General features: G+C 42.6%; 1 pseudogene across 1 annotated transcript in view; it reads right to left on the bottom strand.

The window, feature by feature from the left end:
* The window catches only part of LOC308153957, a 9,247-nt pseudogene extending 4,008 nt beyond the window's left edge, over nucleotides 1-5,239 (bottom strand). The window contains exon 1 of the transcript XR_013938019.1: nucleotides 4,798-5,239. The product of XR_013938019.1 is annotated as an uncharacterized misc_RNA (transcript). The remainder of the gene's footprint in view (nucleotides 1-4,797) is intronic.
* Nucleotides 5,240-14,199: the final 8,960 nt, after the last annotated feature.

The following is a 14,199-nucleotide window of genomic DNA, read 5'->3' as shown; positions in this document are numbered from 1 at the left end:
TCTGTTTACAGAACTTTGCCTCTGTCTACAGAACTCTGCCTCTGTCTACAGAACTCTGCCTCTGTCTACAGATTTAATACAAATACCTGGGTTTCCGTTAACCGGCAATTGCCGGTCTTTGTCCGGTAACATTTGGTGAAGTCCGACAAATTGAAAAGTCGTCGGACATATTGTCCGGTGAAAATAATTCCCTTTGAATACAATTCGCTAAAGCTGGCTGGGTGCGTTCGTAAACACGCTCTGGAAATCCGATCAGCACTCGCGGAACGCCTCTCGTCCAATCGAACGACTCGGTCGCTCTGTGACATCGAAGCCAGCGTGCGCTCCGGCGCTCTCAGAGCGTGTTTACGAACGCACCCCTAGAAGTTTCCAGCCAGCTAGCTGAAGCTGCTACACACACCAGAGCCATGGCGACCGAACGGCAAGTTAAACAACATACTATAAAAGTGACATTGTTTTACTCATTACTCATACGTTTGTTGTCATTCGGCGGTGCTAATAGTCGCTTTCTTTTTTAATTTATTTAATTTATTTTATTTTAGCAGTTTCCCCGAAAGTTAAGTGTTTGTTTTTACATCACTATTTGCACTTCTGGTTAGATGCTAAACTGCATTTTGTTGTCTGGTACTTGTACTCTGCAATGACAATAAAGTTGAATCTCACCTAATCTAATCTAATCTAATCTAAAATAATCAAAAATAATCCCATCACTATTACTCCCTATTTTCATCAGTGTTTCAATCCTTGAATCTGTGATGGAAATCAAGCAAAGCCACTTCAAGTCTCCCCACCACTGACAGCGCTGGGTGTGCCTTTCCTTACACTCTCGGTTATTCCCTGTGGATTTAAAAAAACGGTGTTTTGGTTTCTATAATGTGGTCTATTCTCACTGTTGACGAGCAACTCAGGGGGCTTTGAGATGGCTAACAGCTAATTAAAGGAGTAATTCCACTCAAAAGGGTAGAAGTAAGCTGACTGTCTGTCTGTCTGTCTGTCTGTCTATCTGTCTGTCTGTCTGTCTGTCTGTCTGTCTGTCTGTCTGTCTGTCTCTCTGTCAGTGTGCTGGACTACCTATGACTTCCATGGTACCTGGGAACGCGTTGTCGGAGAGAAACGCCCTCTGTACAAAGGACCTACTGACCAAAATCCCTGTTCCCCGTAGCCTACATGCTTGCACTGTTACTGTTCAATAAAATGTTATACATCTAGACATTGTGGTATTTCTTTATATACGTATCCCAGACTGCCTATCAATTGTTTCTCAATAAACAGTTATGTTCTTCCCATTGTCATACTCCCGAGCTAAACGAAATGCCTTCCCAACCAGCGAGACTTATAGAAATGACGTTGTTTTATTGATTTAAAAAAAAAAGGGTAAAACTGTAAAGAGAAAATAGAAAACTCACATTAATCCCAAACAATTTAACAAACTTCAGTTAACGTAATGTGGAGTCCGTTCATTGATCGATGCTGTCTGTTCAGTTCCCAGTGAGGCGCCCGTTCAGCGCTGGACCCGTTCAGCGCTGGACCCGTTCAGCGCTGGATTTGACGCATGGCATAGCGCGCATGCGTCAAATCATGTTATATTATTATATATTATATAGCTCGCATCTAATCGTATCGGATGAGAAATAGACATTAAATGGCATATATAGGCCGCTACACAACAGTAATCACCGCGACAAACAGCTATATTATATTTGGAGGAAAAAAATATATGATTTTGAAAAAAAAAAAATTTATTATATTTTAATATGATGACCGGAATATATCACGTTTGTCCGGTAAATCGAATTCTTCCCGGACACGATGTCCGACGGCAAATTTTTCTAACGGAAACCCTGACAAATACAGAATTATACCAAAAGTTCTGAATGATTTTTTTTATTTACTGTTTTAATTCACTATATCAGTACTTTATACGTACTCATTTACCAATACAAAGGGAAATTCTGTACCTCAAAAAAACGGGCTGTCTCATGGGTCGGGGGAATAAAATTAGAAACCAAATATTCCTGTGTTCCCCACAATACAAGGAGTCCAAAACCATTTCAATGGAAACGATCGAGAGTTTCCCTTTGAATGTAGAGGACACTGTGTTCAACACAGAGCCCGATGAAACCCAATGGACCCATCACTAAGCCACGCCCCCTTTGACAACTCGGACAAACAAACAACACTTCACTGACAGTGACTGACTGAGCGACCATGACTGAATGACATTCAATGACTTACAATGGCGGGAGTTGGCACATTTCTGATTTCTGATTTATCACAGTAAGTAATAGACATGTTTTTTAAAGATGACAAGAATATTTAGTCTAGAAGCTTTTCACCATTAGCGAGTTGTTTGTCCGAGTTTTCTGCCTGTAGTGATATTTGCTGTGATATGATTGGACAATTTCTATGTTGGGGCGTGGCTTAGCGATAGGTCCATTGGCGACGTAGCAAAGGCTTGTTGAATCGCATTTTGTCTGAAATACGCAGCCCACAAAAATTGTAATTGCTTTATTTCACAGTTTCTGTGTTAGTAAGGTCTAGTAGAGCACAAGCACTGAGAAATGGGTTTTTCATAACATATTTATGGAAATATCCTTACAATTCATTGGCTGTTTGGTAAAAGTACATTTGCATCTTTTTTCTTTACAATTTCTTGATTAAAGTTGTTGTTTTTTCAACTCAATGGGTATGTTTTTTACTAACGTTTCTAATGAATTCTTGAATTATTTTGTAATATAGTTGTTTGTGAAATTTTATTTGGAATTAGTAAATAAAAATAAACGTTTACAGAGTGATATACGTGTTATAGAGGCTATTTTGCATGGATATGGATATAGGTGTGCCTTGAGATTTTGGCTTGCCCTTTGGTGTGAAAACCACTGGCCTACATAACTCTCAACGTCTGCAGAACACTCCCTCTGTCTGTAGAACACTCCCTCTGTCTGTAGAACACTCCCTCTGTCTGCAGAACACTCCCTCTGTCTGCAGAACACTCCCTCTGTCTGTAGAACACTCCCTCTGTCTGCAGAACACTCCCTCTGTCTGCAGAACACTCCCTCTGTCTGTAGAACACTCCCTCGGTCTGTAGAACACTCCCTCTGTCTGCAGAACACTCCCTCTGTCTGTAGAACACTCCCTCTGTCTGTAGAACACTCCCTCTGTCTGTAGAACACTCCCTCTGTCTGCAGAACACTCCCTCTGTCTGCAGAACTCTTCCTTCCAGAACTCTCAGAATGGAATTCTGCCCATAGAAAAATAAAACGATTCTGCCTGTCTTTGCATCTCTGTCCGCAGAACTCTGTCTCTGTCTGTGGAATGTCCCTGTATCTGTTGATCTCAGTGGTGTGCCGTCAGGGCCAGCAAGGCCTTCTCTGCTGGCCTAAACATCATCAGAATATACATTTTATTTTAATATATTTTTTCCACAAATATGTATTAATGATTCCCCATAGTCTATTCTCTTCATTTCATAGCTTTCCTCTTGGTTGCGCTGCTTCCAGTCTCCGATTGAGATTTGGAGGGCTGGCCTTTATGTTAGAGCTTTTATCCAATCAAAATGTGTTGCCAGGGGGCTCCGAAATCTGCCCGCCTGCACAAAAAACCGTGCCGCGGATACGACCTGTAACTTAACGTTGAACGAGTAAACCTCTGGCGTTCCTAGTGGAAACCTACGTAGATTTCGAGTCGGCGAGCAATAGCAACAACGGCGCCTGCTGTAAGGCTCAATGATGTCAGCACCCAGCACGTCTTTTGATTGGATACGCACTATTGATACGCACTATTGATATTCACTATTGAGATGCGTAACTATGCCGGTAGATGTGGGACTTTTGAACACCTTTGAATGAATGGACTTTATTGGGGACACCCGAGTGGATTTACAGCTCAACGAACAAGTGCGCTTTCTTTTCTTGCTGAAAACAACCCAGATGTACATTACCACCTGTCCACAAACAAAGTGTTTACTGGGACGTCAGGCAAAATACAAAACGACCTGATTTTTGCTATTGCTGAAGTGATGGGAGAAGAGATCAAAATGGAGATTAAAAAGGCACCCTTTGTCGCTATTATGGTGGACGAGACGACAGACGTGGGTAATGTAGCGATCTTAAAGATGTTAGTTTAGTGCCCCGCGGTGGTGTAGCGGTCTAAGCACTAGCCACTAGTGCAAGCTGCCCACCGGAGACTGGGATCGAATCCCAGCTCGCCAGATCCGGATATGACCGGGGCACACACAGGGAGCGGCATATTGAGCGGCCGCTCCCGAGGGCGGTATAGGAATAGTTCCGGACAAGGATCCGTCGCGCAACACCGCCCCCGGGGTGCCGGAATAACGGTGCTGGGCTCGAGGAGCCAGTCAGCTAGTCTGCCTGGCGGCCTCCTCTGGGGCTGCCGGCCACGGGGTCGTGCGGCGGATCCTACGCAATAGGCAGGGGATAATTGGATGCTAGGTTGGGTTCAATTGGCTACCAAATTGGGTGAAAAAGGGGATAAAATCTGAAAACAAATTTAAAAAAAAAAAAAAAAAATGTTAGTTTAACACTCTTCATTGTAAATGCGGATTTATTGATTAAAAATGCTTCGGAAATATTAATATAACTCTGTTGTACTTGTCTGACTATGTTAAGGTGATGCAACGCCCGGTTATACTGTGTTTCTGTCTAGTTTCTAGAGCCATGGCGTCATAACGATGGTATTAAGAGGTAGAATAATTCAGGTAGGAATGTGTCGGACATCACTGAAGGCCTAGGTGTGAAATGCACCGCCCGCCACTGGTTGATCTCAGCTGATCCTTACCCTCCGTTCCAGACTCAGACTCAGAGCAGCTGCTGCTCCAATACACGTTGAGATGGATGTTCCTGTCTCCCTCCAACTCTTCTCCTCCCAGGATCATCCACTCCTCAATGCGTTCGTCACAGTACTCCAGGTCCTCGTCCAGCTCTGAGTGTAGGCCATGCCTGGAGGTTGGGCAGGGGCTGGGGCTGGGGCTGCTGCTCAGAGGAGATACACTCAGCAGAGGCCGGCCAGTGGAGCCGGGGAAGACCAGAACCAGGGGACAGTCCTCTGCAGTAGCCAGGGGGGTCGTCCATGAGCTGTGAGTGTGCTGCTGGTTTAACACATTAATCCCCAGCTCAACCGTTGCCTCTGAGCCACTGGAGCCCTCGATGTACAATCTGTCATCTTCATCACCCCTCTCCTCTTCATCATCGTCCTCCTCGTCGTCATCCTGGTAGCCCATCATCAGGAGCAGAGGGTTCCTTCCTGTTCATAACACGGCAAGATCACACACACACACATACACTAGCTAGCTAAACACGCACACGCTTTATGATTCTAGTATATCGAAGGATATCTTAAGTGAGTGATCATAAGTCAATTCTAACTGTCAAAAGTGTAAACAACAGCTTTTAATAGCAGACCTCCATCCAAGCCCTGCACTGGTTGGCAAGCGGACTGAGGCGACGTGCTGATTAGCCAATGACGTCTTAAAGTAAAGATGAGCAATTATTTGGAATTACATTTTCTGCTTTCCATAATAAAAACACATTTCCTTCACATTTTCGTAAGCTAGCGGGCTTGCTAACGTTAGCTAACTTTACTTTGTCCACGTGTATCGAGCAGTTCACAGTACAAGTAATAATATATTGGCGATTCAACAGTCATACAAAAAAAAAATGCCGTGAGGGAAGGTTTAAATAGTGCAGTTAACATATCCAAATCATACCGTTAAATCGTAGCAAAACCCCGGTGTATAAGAGGCTTGTTTATGGATGCTGGAGTCTGGCCAGCGGTGGATTAATGATGTTCCCGGGGTTTCCACTCACTCAGACGATCCGTAGAATTAGTTGGACAACAAAAACTTCGACTGACCCTCGGGGTTCGTTTGGAGGTGTTCTCTGCCAAAAACAAGTATGAATGAATGAATGAATGGTCTTTATTGTCATTGATATAGTACAGGTACCAAACAACGAAATTTGGGAGGGGGGGCTCCCCTGGTGCTAGGAAAAAAAAAAACTAAAAACAAGAAGGGAAAAGAGCTGGTTGACATAAATAAAGGCTATGTGTGTGTGTGTGTGTGTGTGTGTGTGTGTGTGTGTGTGTGTGTGTGTGTGTGTGTGTGTGTGTGTGTGTGTGTGTGTGTGTGTGTGTGTGTGCGTGCGTGCGTGCGTGCGTGCGTGCGTGCGTGCGTGCGTGTGTGTGTGTGTGTGTGTGTGTGTGTGTGTGTGTATGTGTGTTTCATTTGTACAGTGGGGTGCAAACATTTGTGCACCCCTGGTTTAAATGTCTTTTACAATTAATCTCCACGTGATTGAAAGCAAACCTGAACACCTGAACCTGAACGTTACTGCAGGGTTACCCTGCCTGTCTCCTTGGTTACCGTGCCTGTCTCCTTGGTTACCGTGCCTGTCTCCTTGGTTACCGTGCCTGTCTCCTTGCAGGACTCTAAGAAGTAAGGTCCAACCCAACTCAGTGTCCTATGACGTTGGTAAGTGTTCCATTTGGCACCATCTAGAACCCTATACTCCAGTGGCGGCTGGCCGATAGAGGGCGCTGGGGCGCCGCCCCCACCTTCACTTCCTAGTTGCGATTTGTAAAAGTTTTTTTTTTAAATAAACATTGTTTATTCACAAAATGCGGCTGATATTCTGTCGGCGCCTATCAGCATTCATTAAAAATCCTCCAATACAATAAACATTTTATCTGTGTGTGTGTAAAATTCACTGTTAAAATACATAGGGGGAGGAGTCGGGGCGCCGGCCGAATGCAAGTCTATGGCAGGCCAAATACTTTTGGCTTACACGTGAGCTGTAGCAGCGCTCCAATTGGCTGTCTTTTGACAGTGGTAGTGGCCCTAGGCTGCAATAATTGCGCCCCGAGCATGCGCAGATTATAGGCTTACCTAGGCTGCAGCCTAGGGCCACTACCACTAGGGGTAGTAAACATTAAAAAATGCCCTGAATATCCCTGAATATCCGGTTGTTAAGTCTGACGTCAAACGTGACGTTTTGCAATTTCCGGCTCCAAACCAGAAATACAACATTGTGCGCATGACGCGAGAGAGTTTTTACCGGGTGAGATGTCTTCAGATAGAAAGTAAGCAAGTTGAAACTTTAGCAAATATAATTGCTGAGTGTTCTGACAGAGAAAGTTGGTTAAAATTGGTCGTTATTATCGTGACTAGAAAGTGTCTGATTATAATTCCATTGTAAATAGTGTCAAAGAACTATCAAGCTAGCTAGCTGGCACACATGCCAGCTAAAGAGCTAACTGTATGCACTTTATTATTTTACTTAAATTAGATATACAATCTTTCTTATTCTGCTAGAATTGGGCTTCATTGGTAATACCATAATGGCATATTTACAGTACATGGACAGTGGATTGAAGCATTTGAAATTTCTGTTTTGTATAGTATAGTTGGACATGTTTTTTTTCCAGGTGAGAGAGTAAAGTCAAAATGACATTATCTGACTGCATTGCCCACAGCAATCCAAAATTCAATTATAATTATGTTATAAATTGATATGGATCCATTTATACCTCTTATTAGATTATAAATACTCTGGTTGTTATGTTTGCCTTTTGGTTGACAGCAAAAGAGGGAGAGAGGAGGATAGGGAGGGAGAGAATGAGAGAGAGCAGGATGGTGTCGGCACACCAGAGAGAGACAACAAGAACCAGGTGAGAAAGTGGACAGGTAGTCAAGACCACATAAGTAAGAAGCCTTGAGAACCGATGGTTCTCGAGCCTAATGGCCCATAGGGAAGGAGCCTATCTCCTGTTTCCGTAGCCTGAGGCGGCTTAATGTACAAGTTAGTACACCCCCTGGACATGACGCTGGTATGTCGCAGGGCCTTACCCCCGGGGGGGGGGGTCCATGCCACGGTCCATGCCACCCCCCCAAGGCAGCAAACCTAGGGGAAACACTGTTATTCTCATGCTAAAATCGACTGTAAATCCAGATTTTAAAGTTGATATTCTTCCCCGTGGAGCATGCCCCCATAACCTGTGCCCCACCCAAAATGTTTTGCACCAGCCGCCACTGCTATACTCTCTCTCTCTCTCTGTGTGTGTTGGTTCTGTAACACAGCCTCTCACACCGGCAAAGAACCGTGCCGGTTCGCGTTCGGAAACCTGCGAACCCTGGAGCTGTCTGGCAAACGAGCCCGCGTTCACACCAATTTAAATGGAACCATCCGCGTCATCCACAGAGGGCGTTAAAAAGAAGAAGATCAGCAGAGGGCGTTGCTCAATTAAGTAAACCAAATCGGGAAAAATGGCAGATCGCATTGATCAACTGATGGCTTTCCTGATGTTACTCCATATATTTGTTTTCACGCAGTTATCCATGGCCCAACAACTGCTTATCAACAGAAGAGACAAGAGAAAGAAGAATACCACGTAGAAGGCAATTACGCCTAAGGCGAATGCCCTCTGAGCAATAGACGTCTTTTCAACCTCGCGTCTACAATATAAATAAACCAATATAAACCAGCTATATTACGGCTATATTTTCTACTTATCTTAAATGCATGAAAACCATTATTAAACCCCTCTAAACTGTCAGAATACGTCCCAGACGTCATGTAGTATGAGATTCATATAGTCTAGCATAGTTATCCAAGCAGAAGTGGTGGTTTAAATTGCGTCTATACGTCGCTGTCCTTTAACCCAGATAAATGCGGTCTGTGTCTAAACCTGTTTTAGTCTAGCAGCACGTTGAGTTTAAATTAATACCCTAAACGCCTGTAGATTGTCAAAATATGTACCAGACCGTCATTTAGTCTGAGATTCCATGTAGTCTAGCATAGTTATTCATGCAGAAGAGGTGGTTTAAATTGCGTCTATACATCGCTGTCCTTTAACCCAGCTAAATGCGGTCTGTGTCTAAACATATTTTCTACTTATCTTAAATGCATTAAAATTCAGTAGGCTATAACAGGTCAAAACAACTAGACCAATACAAAACTAAAGAACAACCAAAAAAACGTATTTTCCCCCAAAATAAAATGTGACAACAATCAATTTCATTAATGGGAGACCCTAATAAAATCATATCCTCAAATAATATCTTAAGAAAGCCTTCTTATCTTTGTTGGTTTATTATGTTTAGTTGAGTGTCTGTTTCAAATATTTTGTCCAACAATAGCCTACTGACTTTACTGAATAAGGCTGTGCCTGTCATGACACATATTGGTCATGAAGTGTTGCCAATGTAATGAATACAATATTGTTAATTTCAATGTTTGTAATTGGTCACTTTCAATTTATAAGAGTGTCATATATATATATATATATATATATATATATATATATATATATATATACCGGTAGATACATTGAAATCGTAAAATTAAATAAAATAAATGTCCCTCCTGTCATATGACGTCGAGTAAACATGACAAGTGCTTTGCAGCTTCACGGTTCACCCAATGAACAACCTGCATCATCTAATCAAATCAAAATGCCGCTTGGAGCCATGCGTTATGCAACACGATTGGCTGTTTCATATGGAAGTCCCACCCATTTCAGATGTTCTGTCTATTTCATTGGTTGTTCGGCGAGACGTTTAAATTCAAAAATCGACCGGTCGAGTTGAGCAGAGAGACAAGGGCAGACAGTTTGAAGAAGTGAAGTGCGCGAGGATTTGGTTACCTGGTTACCGAAAGAGAAATAATTATATAGACTCGACAGTTGAATTTCAGGTAGGTGGTGAAAATGTGATTATCCAGCGCTGACTATCTACCTACGTGGTAGACTAACTGTTTATAGCAAGCGCTCGTTTGTTAGATACGTTTTTGTGCAACTGACTTGTGTTTATGTTCTCCGCACACGCTAGAGCTAGACAACGCAGAACGGGCCCCAGGCAGAACGGGAGTGCTGGCTACAGAAAGAATAACCCAACCTAAATGTTGTCTCCCTAACTGTTAATAAATACTATTATGTTGTATGTAATGTTCCTATTTCATTGTTAATATTTAATATTTAATATTATTATTTCCTTATTTATATTTCGTATTTACTATTTCCCTAAATAAATACATGTTCCTATTCATATTTCCGTGTCATAATTTACTTATTACTCATGAAAATTGTATTTGTCTACTTATACTAAGTGTTTAAACGTCTAGGCTATAACAAAGCTAAATTGATGTGAAATTGGAAATTGAAACGTCTGTTTAAACTGCATTTCAACAGCTATATATAGTCTGCCGTTGAAATGCCTATAGAAACAGTCGTTTCAATTTCACCTCCATTTGGCTTTGTTTTAGCCTAGACGTTTAAACACCGGTGTTTCAATGTCTAGGTTATAATTACGCTAACTTTAGGCTAAATTGGAAATTGAAACAATGTCTATGTTTAGACGTTGAAATGCCGTTGAAACATAGAAAGGGAAACAACGTCTATGTTTCAACGGCATTTCAACGTCTAAACATAGACGTTTTTTAAATATCCAAAATGGCCGATATTTAGCCTCGATTTGGCCTAGACGTCTACGGGCCATTTAGACGTTGTTTAGACGTCTAATCAACGTAAAATTGCTCACTGGGTGGTATGTAAAAAGCATATGCAATGTTATATATATTCGCTGGAAATAACGTCACATTCAAGTCAGCAAATAAGTTCGTAATTTATCATCTAACGTTAATTATAACAAAGCATGGTATGACAATGGAAATTTAATGGAAAATTTTTCTTTACAGGCAATCATAAACGCCATGAGAACACGGAGGGTGTGGGCACATCCACGGACACAGGAATGGTGGGATGACATTGTTCCCGGTTTCGACAATGACATGTTCATAAGGAACTTTCGGGTGTCCCGGGAGTCCTTCACCTACATCTGTCGTCGCCTAGGCCGTGTCCTGCAAAGGAAGACCACCAACTACCGGATATCTGTACCTGTGTCTAAACGGGTTGCCGTCGCCCTGTGGAGACTGGCCACCAAGAATGATTACAGGAGTGTCAGTCACCTTTTTGGCATTGGCATTTCTACTGTTTGTGTTTGTGTGCAGGATTTCTGCAATGCAGTTATTAAGGTGCTGCTTCGATCCTGACCACATTAAGACCCCTGATTCCCGTAAATTGATGGAGATGGCTACATTTTTCGGCAACAGGTGGAGGGCACCTCAATGCGTTGGAGCGATAGATGGCAGCCACATCCCCATAATAGCACCTGAAGCGTTCCCACGTGACTATTATAACAGAAAGGGATGGCATTCAATCATACTTCAGGGTGTTGTTGATGGCAAGGGCAGTCTCATTTGTGGGAAGTTGTTACTGATGGACAACTTTTTAATCAGCACACCGCAAACCTCAGGACGTGACATAGGACACTACCTAATTGGAGACCCTGCGTACCCTCTGCAACCATGGCTGATGAAGCCTTTTTCTGATACAGGCCGACTGACTCAGGAGCAACACATTTATAATGGCAGGCTAAATTGGACCTCACCAAAAAAATGGTGATGGCCTGTTGTGTACTGCACAACATTTGTGAGGAGCATGGGGACCGCTACATGGCAGACCCTCCAGTGATGGAGCATGTGCAGCCACCTGTTCGTGTGGGAAGGATCTGGTGGATCTGGTGTGGAAGGATCTGGTGTGAGAGCTGCACTGGTTGAATATTTCAACTCAGACTGATGGACAGATGCAGTATTTTATTTGTGATATGATTTGTTAAAGAATGTGCAGCCACCTGTTCGTGTGTTCTCGGAACATCAACAGGATGGAGCTGCACTGCTTGAATATTTAAACTCTGACTGATGGACAGATTACAGTTTCAAGTTTATTTGTGACATTATTTGTTAAGACATGTAAAGCATTTTTTTGGAATTGCCCCTGTTGTATGAAATGTGCTATACAAATAAACTTTCCTGGGGGAAAAGTACTGTCTTCTTAGTCTTGTACTGTACATTTGTTCTTTTCTATATTTCTTCCCCCCCCCCCCCCCCAACAAAATCAGACAGCAATGGTTTTCAACCCAAAAAATAAAGAAACACAAATATAACAGAAAGTGTACGTGTGTCGTGAAGTTCTTCCCATATTTAAACATGTATCAAATATAAATTAATATGTACAAGAAATGAATGAATGGTCTTTATTGTCATTAATACAGTACAGGTACCATACAACGAAGGAGGGGGGGCTCCCCTGGTGCTTGTAAAAAAGACTAAAAACAAGAGGGCCACGGGTAAAATAAAAAAGGGAAAAGAGCTGGTTTACATAAATAAAGGCTATGTACACTATCTACTATACTATACAATAAAACACTGTGCTGTACTCTATGCTATGCTATAAATATCCTAACTTTTCCTATATCTGAACCTTATGTACACAAGGGTTGTCATATTGCACATAGTGTTATTGCACATTCATTAAAGTGTCGCAGTTTGCAGGTTTAGAATGTTCACAGTTGTATTTCAATATTGCACTTATGTTTACAATTTGATGGCAGCTACTAGATTGAAATCAAGTGCAATACTGAAACACAACTGTGAACATTTCAAACCTGCAAACTGCGACACTTTAAATGAATGTGCAATAACACTATGTGCAATATGACAACCCTCGGGTACATAAGGTTCAGAGATAGGAAATGTTAGAATATGTATAGCATAGCATAGAGTACAGCACAGTGTTTTATTTGTATAGTATAGTATAGTGGATAGTGTACAGCCTTTATTTATGTAAACCAGCTCTTTTCCCTTCTTGTTTTTAGTTTTTTTTCCTAGCACCAGGGGAGCCCCCCCTCCCAAATTTCGTTGTTTGGTACCTGTACTATATCAATGACAATAAAGACCATTCATTCATTCATTCATAGTAGCTGCCATCAATTGTCTAGATTGTCCAGGGCCTAGAACCTAGGTCTTTGCTGTGTTGGTCCTCCAGGACAGGTCCTCCTGAATGTGCACCCCCAGGAATCGGAGGGTTGAGACTCTCTCCACGCTCCCTCCATCGACGAGCAGGGGCTGGACCTCAGATTGTATGTAAAACAAATATAAATAAAGATTTAAGGGCGGTTGCTGCTGGCTTCTATGGCACAGACCATCCTCTCCACCAGCCCCAGCAGGTAATTGGTGGACCGCTCCATATGCTCAAGCATCCTCTCCTCTCTCCTCTCCTCCCTCGCCTCTCTCCTCTCCTCCCTCGCCTCTGCCTTCTTCTCCCACTCGTCTGCCGCCTTCTTCTCCCTCTCCTCTGCCCTCCAGGAATGACATAAGGTCTTCATTGCCATTCTTCTCCTTTCCTGGGTAACAGAAAACAGGTAGTAAGCAATACAGAAATCATTTTACCAGGTGGTGCATGAGGCCAGGACAGATGCCAGCCATGATGACAAATATGTTTGGAAAATATAAAGGATACTGGAAAATAAGGTTGTGTAATAGGCCATCAATCTTCATACATCATCATCAATAGAAGGGGAGGGGGTCTAGGCCCAAATACTTACTTTTCCTTTTTCTGGGTTGTGAGGCAGGCTCTTCAAGTTCTGAAGGGTCCAAACCACTTCTGGTGGAGTTGGCGGATGATTCTGGAGGCGCTATTACATCACAAAGACATTAAGGCTACGTGTCAGACATAAGGCGAATGATAACCTGCTGGTTATCTAAAATATTACGTTGCCTACTTGTCCCTCCAAAACATAAACAGCTTGGAAACTTTGGCCATGAAAGTTGATGGCATGATTATAGCATAGCCTACGTTTCCCCAAAATGAACATTATATGCATTAGCCAACAGAGCACATTTTGTAAGATGTTAAGACGTCAACACGAGCTTACAGAAATTGAGATACTGAGATTGAGATTTTGCGCTACATAAATATCCAATTGATTAATTGATTGTCAGTCAACGTGGCGACATTTCAGTTTTGAATGATGAATTATTATTATACGATGAATTAGGCTATTCCAATGTTTGATCGACATAACATAGAATATCTGAACTTCATTTTCAACGAGTGGTATGCAGTCAACCTACCGTGATCTGTGGAAGGTCCAGGCGATTCATCGTCCTCAGATGTGGTGGCTGTGGCAGCTGTGGCTGAGTTCAGGGCCCCCGTCAGCTGGTTTGCTGGTCGCTGACCCATTACAGTGTACTCATGTTGGGTAGGCTCTACCCTTTTAAAGAAGGTGGTGACACTGGGAACACCTCCACTGGCAGTTATAGCGCTTTTGTGTCTCTTGGTCTGTTGGTG

The sequence above is a fragment of the Nansenia antarctica genome, assembly GCF_963989245.1.
Source record: "Nansenia antarctica genome assembly, chromosome: 3".
Taxonomy (NCBI): Eukaryota; Metazoa; Chordata; class Actinopteri; order Argentiniformes; family Microstomatidae; genus Nansenia; species Nansenia antarctica.
This window is presented reverse-complemented; position numbering and strand designations above follow the sequence as displayed.